Source organism: Bombus bifarius, unplaced genomic scaffold, assembly GCF_011952205.1.
Source record: "Bombus bifarius isolate JDL3187 unplaced genomic scaffold, Bbif_JDL3187 scf7180000008008, whole genome shotgun sequence".
Taxonomy (NCBI): Eukaryota; Metazoa; Arthropoda; class Insecta; order Hymenoptera; family Apidae; genus Bombus; species Bombus bifarius.
This window is the reverse complement of record NW_022884386.1, coordinates 6,678,466-6,690,808: the sequence shown is the minus strand read 5'-3', so window position 1 is coordinate 6,690,808 and position 12,343 is coordinate 6,678,466. Positions and strand designations below refer to the sequence as shown.

Below are 12,343 nucleotides of genomic sequence, written 5' to 3'. Positions count from 1 at the left end.
TTCGTTCAACCAGACGACGACGACGAAGATGACGACGACGACGATGACCGATAACGATCGTTGCCACCCATCGGATTGTCAATCGTTAACATCTCGTTCGTCTGGAAAGCTTCCACTTAAAATCGATTCGATCGATTGAACGTCGGTCGACCCTGGTGTCGAAATTTTCGTTTCGCGATCGGACAATCGATGGTATCGTAAGGCTGAGAATGTAACGCCGTCACCATCGTTTCTGTCAGAGCGTTAACATTTCGTCGCAAGTTTATTCTCCCAGTATCGTCTCGACTTCCCGTACACTTCGTCTTTACGGGATTTTTATGGGATGCGTATTTCTTCCAGCGGCAACAAAATTATACAGAGTGTCTATAATCTTGAAGACGAGCGTGTGTTATCTGGTCGAACGATCATTTATTCCGAAAGGTTGCGTAGAAGACAGCGAAAGGGGTAAGGGAATGCGGATTTCGATGGTTCCTGAGAAAACCGCATCGGGTGGAAAAGTTGCCAATTAATCACAAGTTATAGACTACTGGAAAAATCGATTGGCATTTAAAGCATCTACCTATCCGGTTCTCTGCCTCTCTTTCTGTGCGCGTGAACACCAAAACAAGCTAAAGAAGTAGCACTAACAAGAGTTTAAAAAGGCAGGGAAACTAGATCGCGTGACTATTCTCAGGACAAAGTAAATTTTAAAACGCGGAGGAACAGTTCGGGTAAACTGTAGGGAAAAAGAAGCGATTATGCTCCTTCTCTGTGTACCACGGAGAATAGGTAAGAGACTTTTCAGGGCATTGAAAAAAGTCGGAATGAAGTTTGTTCCGGCGTCGAAACGCACTGCAACGTAAAAAAAAAAGGGGGAGCGAGAAGAAAAACTAGCGAGATACCTGTCTTTTACAAGCACTTCCGTGCGGCGTAGAGACCTAGAAAACAACTGGATTGTACATGCTTTAAACACGTTCTACGTTGTTCTCTATTATCGATCGTTCTACAACACCCGAGCGCGTGGGAAAAAGCAGAGGGCTTCGGTCCTTCGGGAAACGAACCGACGCAACGAAGAGCTGGAACAAACTCGCACGACTCGTATGTATATCTGTAAAAGGGGTCGCCGACCAAGATGTATGCATAATCGCGAAACTCGTCATAATGTAGAAACGCTTGTCCCACGGAGCAGCCTGCGGGGATGCTTTTTAATCACGCTTTTATTCGGTTGTCAAAGGAAAATACCTGGGTGGTGAAACGCCCTATTTAACATTGTAATGCAATATTATTGAGAAACATAAATAAATTGACTTACATGTCGTTTCATGGAGGAAAAATATATTTGAATAATAAATGCTCGATAGAAATCCACCGAAAAAATTAGAAAAATGACAGTGTTATAAATACGTACTTCAATTTCGTCGAAGTTTATGAGATTTTTAGGAAAAGCGGAGCTTGCTCACAAAGATAATTTCTCATAGGAAATCCCGCCTTTCGATCGAGAAAAATACAATAACGGATGACCACTCTTCGCAGCGTATTCCATCCGAAATGCTTCTAGCCTTCCTCTTGTAGGCTGACAGACGAGATAGCGCGACGGAAGCTAAAATATCCACGCGGGATGCAAATAAAGCCGACGTAGTCCGTCACATGTCGATTCGTCGCTTCGACACGTGCGCATACCGCTATTTATCCGTATCCGTGATACGTATCGCGCTAATCGAAGAATATATTTCACTGGGAACGATGAAACGTTCCCGGGATTCGAGATCGCTGTAATGGTTAAACATCAAACTCGAACGTTAACCGGTAAGTGGATTAATTCAACATGCCCAGAAAAGTTTCCACGACTGTTGTTATATCTCTTTTCTCGCAGGGATTATTGGAACAATCGTAGCGTGGTCCATTAACGACGGAGATCTTTCTTGATCAAATACGAACGGGGATGGTGTGACACAAACAGACAAGTCAGTCACTAGGAGTACATCGTGAAACGCGAATCGTTCTATTTACTCTACAGTTAAAGTTACTTGATAAAAATATACCAAACTAACAAAGAACATAAATAAATCAATCCAAATATTTATTGTTCGTATATTTTTGGAAGTAACTACAAACACTGAGTACGCTTAACGAGTACTGTTAACAGAGAGTACACTTATAGGTATTAAAACTACAAGCTTTACATAAAGCAACATTACGCGTTAGTTATACCGGTTCGTTTCGCTGCGTGTTTGTACCGCTGCTAAACGAGATTGTTCGTTTCTGAACAAGTAAAAATCCCCGGGAAAAATACAGGGATAATAAAAACGAACGAAAAACTAAACATACAAAGAGATAGGCAGTCTGAATTTTTCCGTGTATATCGAACGAACAAACGAATGTCGACATGAAAAAATCCATGAGCTCACGGATGATTCGCTTTAAAGACCGATTACCGAGTGCTCTTCGCTCGGATAGCGATTACGCGTCATCGGTTGGAAAAACATTTCAGTCAGATTAGCCGTACCGGAAACGGACGATCTGCCGCGCTTTTGATCCGTCGTCCGTCCGTTTTATGCGTCGCGACGCGGTCTTCCCGCGCCCCTGTGCCACGGTGCGTGCGTGCCGCGTGTAGTCGGTGCATCAAGTGAAACGAAGAACGAGGAAGATGGGTACATTGTTGGTCGCAGCGATGCACTGGAGTGGGGAGGATAGTAGCGCACACACACGGCGGCCAGATAGTGGGGAGAAGTAGGGGGTTGAAGGGGAAGGGGGAAGCAATCGACTCGTGAACGAGGCGGCGAGGGACGGAGTGGGGAAACATGGTGAAGTACGGTCGACGCGAAACACAGGAGAAGTACGGAGAGAAAGGGAGGGGGCAGTAGGCCGCAGGCTTCATTCACCACGCCGCTACGTTCTACTATGAAGTGTTTGTGTTCGCGTTTGCCGGTCCGTCGACACCGACCATCCGACCACGTTTATCTTTCCCTCTCTCACGCTCGGCGCTTGTTCTAATTCTCTCTCCTCGTCGCTCACTTTCGCGTATCACCTGTCACGCGCTTCAAACGGAAGTCTACCGAGACTAGGCATCGTATAATGGTGACTATCGCTAACTTGCAGATATTTCGCATGCCTTTTTTCATACGTAATATTTCCTAGATTTAAGATGTCACAGGTATTTTACGTAGAACCGTGTTACGTGGCACCGTGGAAATTTGATAGAATCGTAGAAGATTTCGATAGAATTCTATGATTTAGTATGTCATCCGCGTGCCACAGCGCCGCGAGAATTTAAAGCTGTGAATTCCAACGGTCGGTGTTCCGTAAAAATAGAAGTCGCCTAGGGTATCGGTTCAACGCACTGAAAACACGGTAGCTCTTATACCGAATCGTAGCCGCGAAAGGAAACGGCAGGAAGAGAAGGAGATGGAGGACAGGAAGAAAAAGAAAAAGAAGAGGAAGAAGAGGAAGAAGAGGGAGCGATGCGTGCGAGAGAAAGAAAGGGTCACTGTGGAATTAGACGCAGGCCACGGTGTCTTTCTTTCCTTCGAAGCGGTACACTACGTCGCATCGAGCTTCTCTATTGTCTTTTTCGAACACGCTCGATGCGTGGTTGGTTATTCGCGTACCTACAGTGTTGAGGACCGAGTGAATGGGAGAGAAAAGATGGTCGATACTCGTTCTTCGTCGCTAAAGGTTCGTTCAAACACGGCCGGTAGTTCGGTCAAGTAGCAGGTAAAGCCGAATTTACACTGTTTCATTCTGGATGATCACAGCGGATGATTCGTCGTAATACCTTGCTTCCCTCGTTTCATCCGCAATGATCCTCCAATACGAACAGTGTAAATTCGGCTTTACCTGCTACTTGGCTGAACTACCGGCCGTGTCTGAACCAGGCTTAATGCTCGTTCGACTCCTCTCTCCGGTCCTGCCATTCCACGAGAAGAATCTCGTATATCGACTCCGCAGCCCCTTCTTCCTCGATTTAACGAGTCGAACCTTTGACCAATCGCTGGCGAGGATCGTAGCAAACGACGACGCCGCACCGAGTAATGGTACTTGAGAAGCTACATACGCACTACATTCATGGGTTTCTGGCTGGTGTCGCGTCAATAACTACGGAGGTCCATGAGCGAACAACAAAGACAATCACGTCACCTCGTTCCTCGATCCATCGCGGCACGCTCTAGCCGCGTGTCGATAGGTCTTGCGAATCTTTTTTTCCAACTTGTCTCGTTTTGTCTGGCTCCGCTTCTCTCGCAGACTTTACATTCGTACGCGACACTCCGTTCTATCTTGGAACGCAGTCGTTGCGCAGACTGCGTTCCTCGTCCTCTATTTGCTTCATTTCTCGATTTCCACCGAGTCGCACGCGGTCCCTCGCTTTCTTCCATACCGCGCGTTTTTCTCGCCGCGTCACATTCCTCCTCCACTTTCATAAAACGACCGCATATGAAGACCATAGAGAGAAAGAACACGACAACCAAACTTAAAATTTAATAACTAAATAACTATGTTATTAAAGTTGTGCCTGCATTTGTGAGATTCAATACGCAGTTTTACATCTTATTGAACATTCCAAAATTGTCGATTGTCCTGATATTAAACACGTACATGCAAGATTTGACAGAGGTTCGTGATCTATCTTTAGAAAACCAGGTATATTTTCGAAGCTCAGCCACCAAGGGCCACGAAAATACTAAAAGCGACAAATATGGACGCGTCATGGTCTTTCGTATATGTTTAAACACACGATACCAAGAAGAAGCGCAAAGAATCGAGAATTTCGAGAGCAAAATTCGCGACATTTTGTAGCAAGCGGTGTACGCGACCTGTTTTCCGGCTACTTTTTCTCCTTCCCCTGAATAAATTTACATAGTAACGATGGGCCGCGCTTACGTTTACGGTTTACGTTGTACTAAGCTGCTTCTTCTCGCTGCCCTTTTGTAGGTCATACCAAATTTCGTCGTCCGAAACCGATGAAAAGCAGGATTCTCGTTAGATTTAGAAAACGCAAATAGTCACGTAATCGGACTACGACGACTACGCTTTTTCCCTTGTGGAACGCGGCAGAGATTCTTTTATTACGATTCGGTCGCAGTGCCGGTTGTTTTGAAAGCTAGAGAGTGCCACAGGCGATAAAGCCGAACGTAATGAGATATAGGTAATGCCAGCCTGGAGTGGCGACAAACACAACCAGTACCTCTATCATTGTGTAAATAAAATTACGCGCTGTACGAAGGTGCGCGTGCAAAGAGGAACGCACGCGCGTTCTCCCGTCCCGAACAGCTCCCTTCGTTGAATTCCTCACCCGCCCAGCGTCCATTATCTCGTCGAATCTTCGGCTTCCAATGCCCTCCGACGCGAGTTCGTATCGACCAACTTGGACTAGAAAACTCTGAAGTATACTTCGCCACCTACAACTATAATATCTCCATATCGTACTAAAACTGAAGCTCCATATCGTACACGCGTAAGATTCTCAAAAATCATCCTCGCGATACAACGAGGTAAAAGTGGAGGTAAAAGTGGAGGGAAAAGTCGAGGTAAATGTCGAGGTAAAATCGAGATAAAACGATCGACGAGGTAAACGAGAGAAGAAATCCTTCGAATGTAGCCAACGGCCCGGTCAAAGGATCGATACCTGCGGCACGTCGTCCTTGTACGGGAAAACGTAACGAGGTCGAGTAATTTTCGATACTCGTCGGAACGGAGGAGGTCGTGGTGGATGCTCGCGGCGTCGTTATTTCAAAGTTTCCAGGCGGTTCGTAGGCGATACACGATATCCTGGTGCATTGTCAATTCGAGCATCCGCGCGGACCGTGAACCGTGGAACGCGCCATTCCTTGCCGCGTCCACTCCGCGCGCCGGCTCGCTCGTTCAATGAACTCCCCCGACCGTGGTAGCAGTGTGGAGTGGTGCGACGCATCCGAACGTTCCACCGCCACAGCGCACCACACAAATCCATGTGAGAACCACTGAAACGTACAAAGTCGCAGGCTCGAGGTGGCTCGGAGGCGGTCGGCCGCGTTCGTCGACGCCCGTTGCGTTTCGGCGAATTTCGGCCTGCTGACAGCAGTGCTCCGTTGCGGGAAGAATTCGAACGTCGCGTCGTCGCGTTCCTCAAGTGCGTGGCGCGCGCACGATCCTCGCCGGACGAGACAGACGAATAAATTAATTGCAATTTATACGGTCCCGGTACCGGCGACCGCGATGCAAATTCCAGGCTAGCCGAGGCTCTCTGTTGCGTCTCGCCGATTGCCTTTAACGCGGTTACAGCCGCCAGTCGTTAGCGAAAACAGGTTACATCTAGAAACCCGAAATAAGTCGACCAACGACCACGTCTCGCGGTACCATCTCTATCGTGTTTGAAATCTACAGTTTCTAGAAAGTAGCGATACCTGGTTTCTACAGGACGTTCAGAAAAATGTCAATTTATATTTTAATTCAAATTTCACAAGATTACTTGCGTATCGTTGTTGAATATCGTCTCGGTTATCAACGGAGAAATTATTCGATAATGGAAAAGAGCCCCATTGTGTCGGTAAATAGAGCATAGATTCGATCAGGTAGTAGAGACGATTCGATTGAGAATCACTGGCGTGTAAGGGTGGCTGAGTGAACCAGGGCGTGGGTGGATTATGCGGGTGGTGGGAGAGCACCGGGCGGGAGAAGCAAGGAAGTATGATACTACGCCGCAGTGTAAGGGCTGGTCGATCGATGCCGACCAAAACATTGCCACATGCCTAGCCAACGCGAACGCTCTCCAACGCGTTCTGTAACCCAATTGTTCGCCTAGAATACGTTTTCTAAACGCGATTACGTACACCGTGTTAGCGGTGGGCTCGTTTGCACCTGCAGACCCTGTTAAACGATGTTTGCAAAGGAAAAAAGCTGTTTACGCCGAGGAGATTTCGTTCCCTGAAATTCCTTATTTATCCTCGTTTAAACGTCCTCTATCGTGGCGTCGAACGAAGAAACGTTTCAAGAATGCCAGACAATTAAGCGGACAGTTTCGTGACCGAACGGATTAACAAGTTTTACTAGCTACTTTTTAATTCTCGAATAACAGGATATCAGAAGAGAATGCTCGCCGCAGAACTTTTTCCTCGTAATTCTTTTCTGTGGTTGTTCGAATATTTTAACGAGCATCATTTCCCCTCATTATCCGACAATTCGTTCCAATTATTTAAAAACGTTGCACCGAGGAAAAAGATATATTTCGAGCGCACGCTCCGTTGAGCACCTGATATCAACATCCCCTTTCTCTCGTTACGCCTCATTTTCCTCCATGTTTGTTAAAGGGAACAGCTCGTACGTGAATCCGATAACACTTCAGGTTCATGTGTACGGAATATTACGATGACGAAGTGCAAAAGATTTCTACGCGTGTCGAAATCTGCCACGTGCTCGCGTCAATAGGGAAGGATTAAGGAATTGTAACGTCGAGCTTACGTAACGCGGTATCGACTGGATCGCGTTGTATCGACGCGTGTCAAGGTGACGCTGCGAAACAATATCCGGATAATGAAATGTTTTTAAAATCCAGTGACCACAGAAAATGCACATATGTATTGGCAACAGCGGAAATGCAACGAGAAACGCATTAAACAGCTATTGTTGAAATCGAATGAAATTTGTCTGCGAAAATACCTCCAACTACGATCTTTATCTACGAAAACCTGAATCTCGTCAAATACTTGTTCCTATTAACGCAATTCGCTTTCGAAATATAATAGCAAAGTACAAGGTTATCGAGTTGCGATATCGAATAAGTGTCGTTTAAGCAGTGTAGATATTTTCGTAATAATCGCGGTAGATTTCCCATGAAAAACGATAACGCGCAATTTCGATGTCTACTAATTCAGTCTACTAGTTTACAAGAATTGTCAATCTTATCGAGACACGCCTCTCGGGGGGCGAAAAACAGTAACACGTGAGAAGCGATAATCGAGCAACTTTTGTTGAAAAGGATGAATAATAGCAAATTAGAGAACAAAATGTTGACTTTGCGCAACATGTATTATAAAATCGCTTTTTGGCAACAGGAAATAAAACAAAATAACGAACAGTGTCTTTTATCTAGTTTTTTAACGTACTACGTTTGAATTGATAATCGTAATGACTATTCCATTCTACGAAAGAAAGTTGACAAAGCCAAATTAAAGTTTCAGCTAGATCGCTTTTAATCCTTGCAAATGTAAATACGATGTAATTTATTTTTTATAGAAACAAAACCTAAAGAAATGTATGATTTTGTAAGCTTTTTTTCTCGCGCAAGATAAAAATCCTCCCATATCGAACATCAAGGGAGATCTGATTAGGAAGGCGCGGATCGGCGGATATGCCACTGACGAGATTGATTGTTCGTGGAAGCGAAACCCGGATGCATCCCGAAACCGAGAGAGATTGTTTATGAGATCAATACAGAATTATCGGGCATACGAAATGTTCCATTGAACGAGACGAATACAGAGTCTCGGCAGGCAAGCACGCGAGATCGCGAAGGCTATTACCGAGTATACATACCGGCACGACACAGGCACGCGCACAGATAATTGGAATTGTCGTTCCGCGTACGCGAACCGAAGCGTCGCCGCGTTTCTGCCTATCCCACGGCCCTCAAATCTTGCCGAACGTTCGTTTACTGTCACGTATACCGCTGACTATCGGAATTATCCGTCTAACTTGTCTGTCTCAAAATCCACCGAAAATAGATGACAACCTTCCTTTACGCGAGATTGTTGTAGCATATAATTTACCCTCCGATTAATATGGGTCAGATCACCGATGAAGAAGCAATAAACGAAGAATTAATCGGTAAAGAACTTGACTAACGATAATTGGTCTTATATGGTAAGGTTGCAACTAATGAGAAATGCAACATTCTGACGAGAAAAATGAAAAACGCGTGGGAAAAAGATATCAGATCAATGCCATCCGTTACGCTTAATGTACACGTTAAATTTTAAATTAAATAAGAGAAGAATTAGAAAACTTGCGTAAAGATGAAGATGTCCTCGATGCAATGGGTAATATATTATTAATTAATTAATACGATAAACTTCTGTAACGTATTTAAAGTTACATATAGTATAAGCGCGATATTACTTATGAAATGATTTGATATATATTTTTGATTAAATTAGAATTACGTACTTGAATCAATGGGATATTTACGTCTATTTATATAAATTATTTGACACAAATTTCCCAGATTCGAGTATAAGTAACATTTAAACGATATACATATTTGAAAATAGACAATTTGACTCGTTGTTAGTAGCGATTCTACGATCGATGCGAACGATTTTGGTAAACAGTGAGATAACAGTGAGTTGTTCACAATGATAGTTTGACAACTATAGCTTTCTATCTTACGTTGCTCGTATTAAGACACTCGATGATATTTAGTACGAATCGAATACCTTCCATTGTTTCTATTATCCAGTTATTGTATTATAAATCCGTTATTCGATTCACATATACCTTATAATATAAAATTTATCAGTTTTCCAATAAATGCAACAGATAGCTGTCCTAATAGGTACTTATGTCCGATTTAGTTTATTATCGATATATTACCCGATAGTTCTATCAGTGTTTCGACGCGTAGATACTGTAACATTTAAAACTTAAGAAACGATTGTTATTTGTCGGCAAAAGATCTCAAAGATTAACTGGCGAATCAAAATATATAAAATGAAAACACATAATTTTGGCGAAATGTAGACGCGTGTCCTGCAAAAGGCGGCAGAACGTAGACGTAACGAGTTGCTATCGCGAGAACTCCGCCGAAGACGATTCTGTTCCTTTCCACGGCGTATTAATAGACATCCCTCTCTTCGTCGGCCGTGTTTTGTTCCGATACAAGGAAGCAAAGCGTGCAAGCTTGTTCGGTACTTGGTGCACGTACGCAAACTTGCCGCGCGTTCGAAGAAACAGGCGCGATATATGCGCGTCTAAATGGAGCACCGCCGCGCATAATCTACGCTCGTTCGAGAAATCAGCCGTGATTTAGTGCGCTCGACCGATATGCTTCGTACGCTCGTTACACACTCCCGATGTACATATATTTCCCTCCAGTATCGTGTACAAGACTGTTTCGACTACTAGCTTCCATACTTTGTATATCTTGTCATGTTTATCTAATAAACGCGGTTCGACGTGAAAGTAACCGACGATAAAGAACGAATTGGTCGGAACGAACTACAGCGTATCTTCTACAGGAATTCAACCTTCTCTTCTTTCGATCGACGGACATCGTGTAATCGGATATCGTTTAATGGAACAATGGTTTAATCTTTCTAGGAAATCGGCTATTCAGACGCAGATTCGAAACGATTTCAGTGTTTCCGTGGATTCCTTTTGTGCCACTGCCAACCGACCGATTCACGACTTAATCCTTCTTGTTTCCCATGGCGGCTCGATCGATATTCGTAACGGAGAGAGGACACTCGAGGAAAATGGCACGAATACCATCGAAAGGTCAAACACTAATTAGAGCGATCGAAAATCGATAGCGCGCGAAGGACGAAAGGAGCCAGTAACATTTAGAGATCGACTGTAGCGCCGATCAAAGCAGTTTATACGCGCAAATACGTACACATCTTCGTTGGAAGGCCAGAGATGTCTATCCATGCAAATATTTCGATGAAGACGATGACAGACAGTATCATCGTCGTCGTACCATCGACTCTAGCCACCCATTCGACGAAAATAAACTCGATGACAAGGAGCATCGCGATTAATCGAAGTCGCAATTATCGAGCGAATTCCTGATTGCGCGCATAGATAGGAGAAGAACACGATGCATACAGTTAATTACGCATGCCAGTTATTTTCTCGGAAAAGCTCGACGCTAGAAAGAGGGGTAAAGAACATTGTGACGCTGATCCGTGCTTGGTATCGACGGATATCGTGGTGGTGGTGGTGGTGGTGTTGGTGGTGGTGGTGGAAAAAACATAGGTCCAGAGAAAGAGAGAGAAAAGAAGGATAGAGAGAACAGCTAATATCAAATTATCTGGAAGCTGAGTCGATGCATCGCGCGTCACCGAGACACCGCGAGAATCGTTAGATGAAGCGTAGCGGTTTACCGCTGTCCTTTCGGTCCCGTTCTCGTTCTGGTTCGAGTTTCGAGTACGAGTGATTCCTCGACGCGCGTACATTGACCCCCTTCACCCTCGTCCTCACCCGTCGGCGACATTCTCGTCCCGATCCCCCTGACTCGGATCCCAGATCCCCGCTCCATCCTCATCCCTCGAACCTCGAAGCTCGTGCCTTTCGACGCGTCCGCAAAACAGAGAAGCTTCTTTCTCTCTCTCCATTTTCCCTCTACCGTATCGTATCTCCGTCTTTGTCACTCCATCGTGGACCGCGTACACGATCACGTACATACAGTACGCCCTCCAAACAATACGCATTAATAAATACACCCAGGGATCGGCGCGGTTCCGTGGCTCGGCGCGGCGAACGCATTGCCGTTTGAACGATTCCGCGAATCGCAGAGGAGGGTTATCGAATAATGATCCGGCGCGGTCGATACCGACCGCACGTTTCGATACTTAAGCCTGCCGCTCGAACGCGAACCTACTATATTCGAGGAATGTAAAATATAGCGTAGAGTGCGGGACGACTATCGATGATTCATAGAGATAGCTCATAGAGAAACAATTTCTCGTATGTTAAATATGAGAGATTATAATTTCGAGAATGAAAAATCATAAATAATGAGTTCGTTTGCGAAATTAGTTTCGCCGGAGTTTAGGCGGGGCAGCAAGGTAGTGGATGCGAGCAGCACCGCTGGTTGGCGCTCCACGCGAATCACAACACTGCCACGCCGCCTTCCACCGAAACATGCTTCCGTTCTCTCCTTCGAGATGCACGGCTCCGAAAGATTCCTGGTATTTATCCAATATACACTTCCAAGGAATCACAACGCTATCTTCCTCTTCGTATCGTAGAAAATAAAACGGACGTTACCTACATCCGTACTAAATAACGTAGCTTAGTCGAAGAGACGCAATAGAGAGACGAAATAAGAAGAGCAGATGGAAAGAAGAATTCTTTCTTACTATGTACTCGTAGAGCAAGGACGGAGACACGGCGCGGGTCGCTGTCCCGATATCCCGTTGGTGGCGACGCGTCGGACGACCTCGTGGTGGACGTAAACCAAAGGGTCGACGCACGTTCGTGACGGCGATGATCGCTGGATCGCGTGCACGCACGTCAAGTCACGCTGCTCTCGTGGCGCCAGAGACACAGTTGTACACACGATTAGAACGCACTGTCTAACACACGTAGTCGTGTATCTCAAGAGAGGACGATGACAACGATGACAACGATGACAACGACCTCCCCTTACAGCGAGGGACGGGGCGATGTT

General features: G+C 45.2%; 1 protein-coding gene across 2 annotated transcripts in view; it reads right to left on the bottom strand.

Annotated features, from left to right (window-relative positions):
- The window catches only part of LOC117206482 (insulin-like peptide receptor), a 108,092-nt gene that overhangs the window by 77,620 nt on the left and 18,129 nt on the right, over positions 1 to 12,343 (bottom strand). Inside the window, exon 1 of one of the 2 annotated variants that reach the window (XM_033445861.1) lies at positions 12,033 to 12,146. The exons of the other annotated variant lie outside the window; for it this stretch is intronic. The gene's annotated coding sequence lies outside the window, so the exon portion shown is untranslated. Of the gene's footprint in view, positions 1 to 12,032; positions 12,147 to 12,343 lie in introns of those variants that run through there. 2 annotated transcript variants of the gene reach the window in all.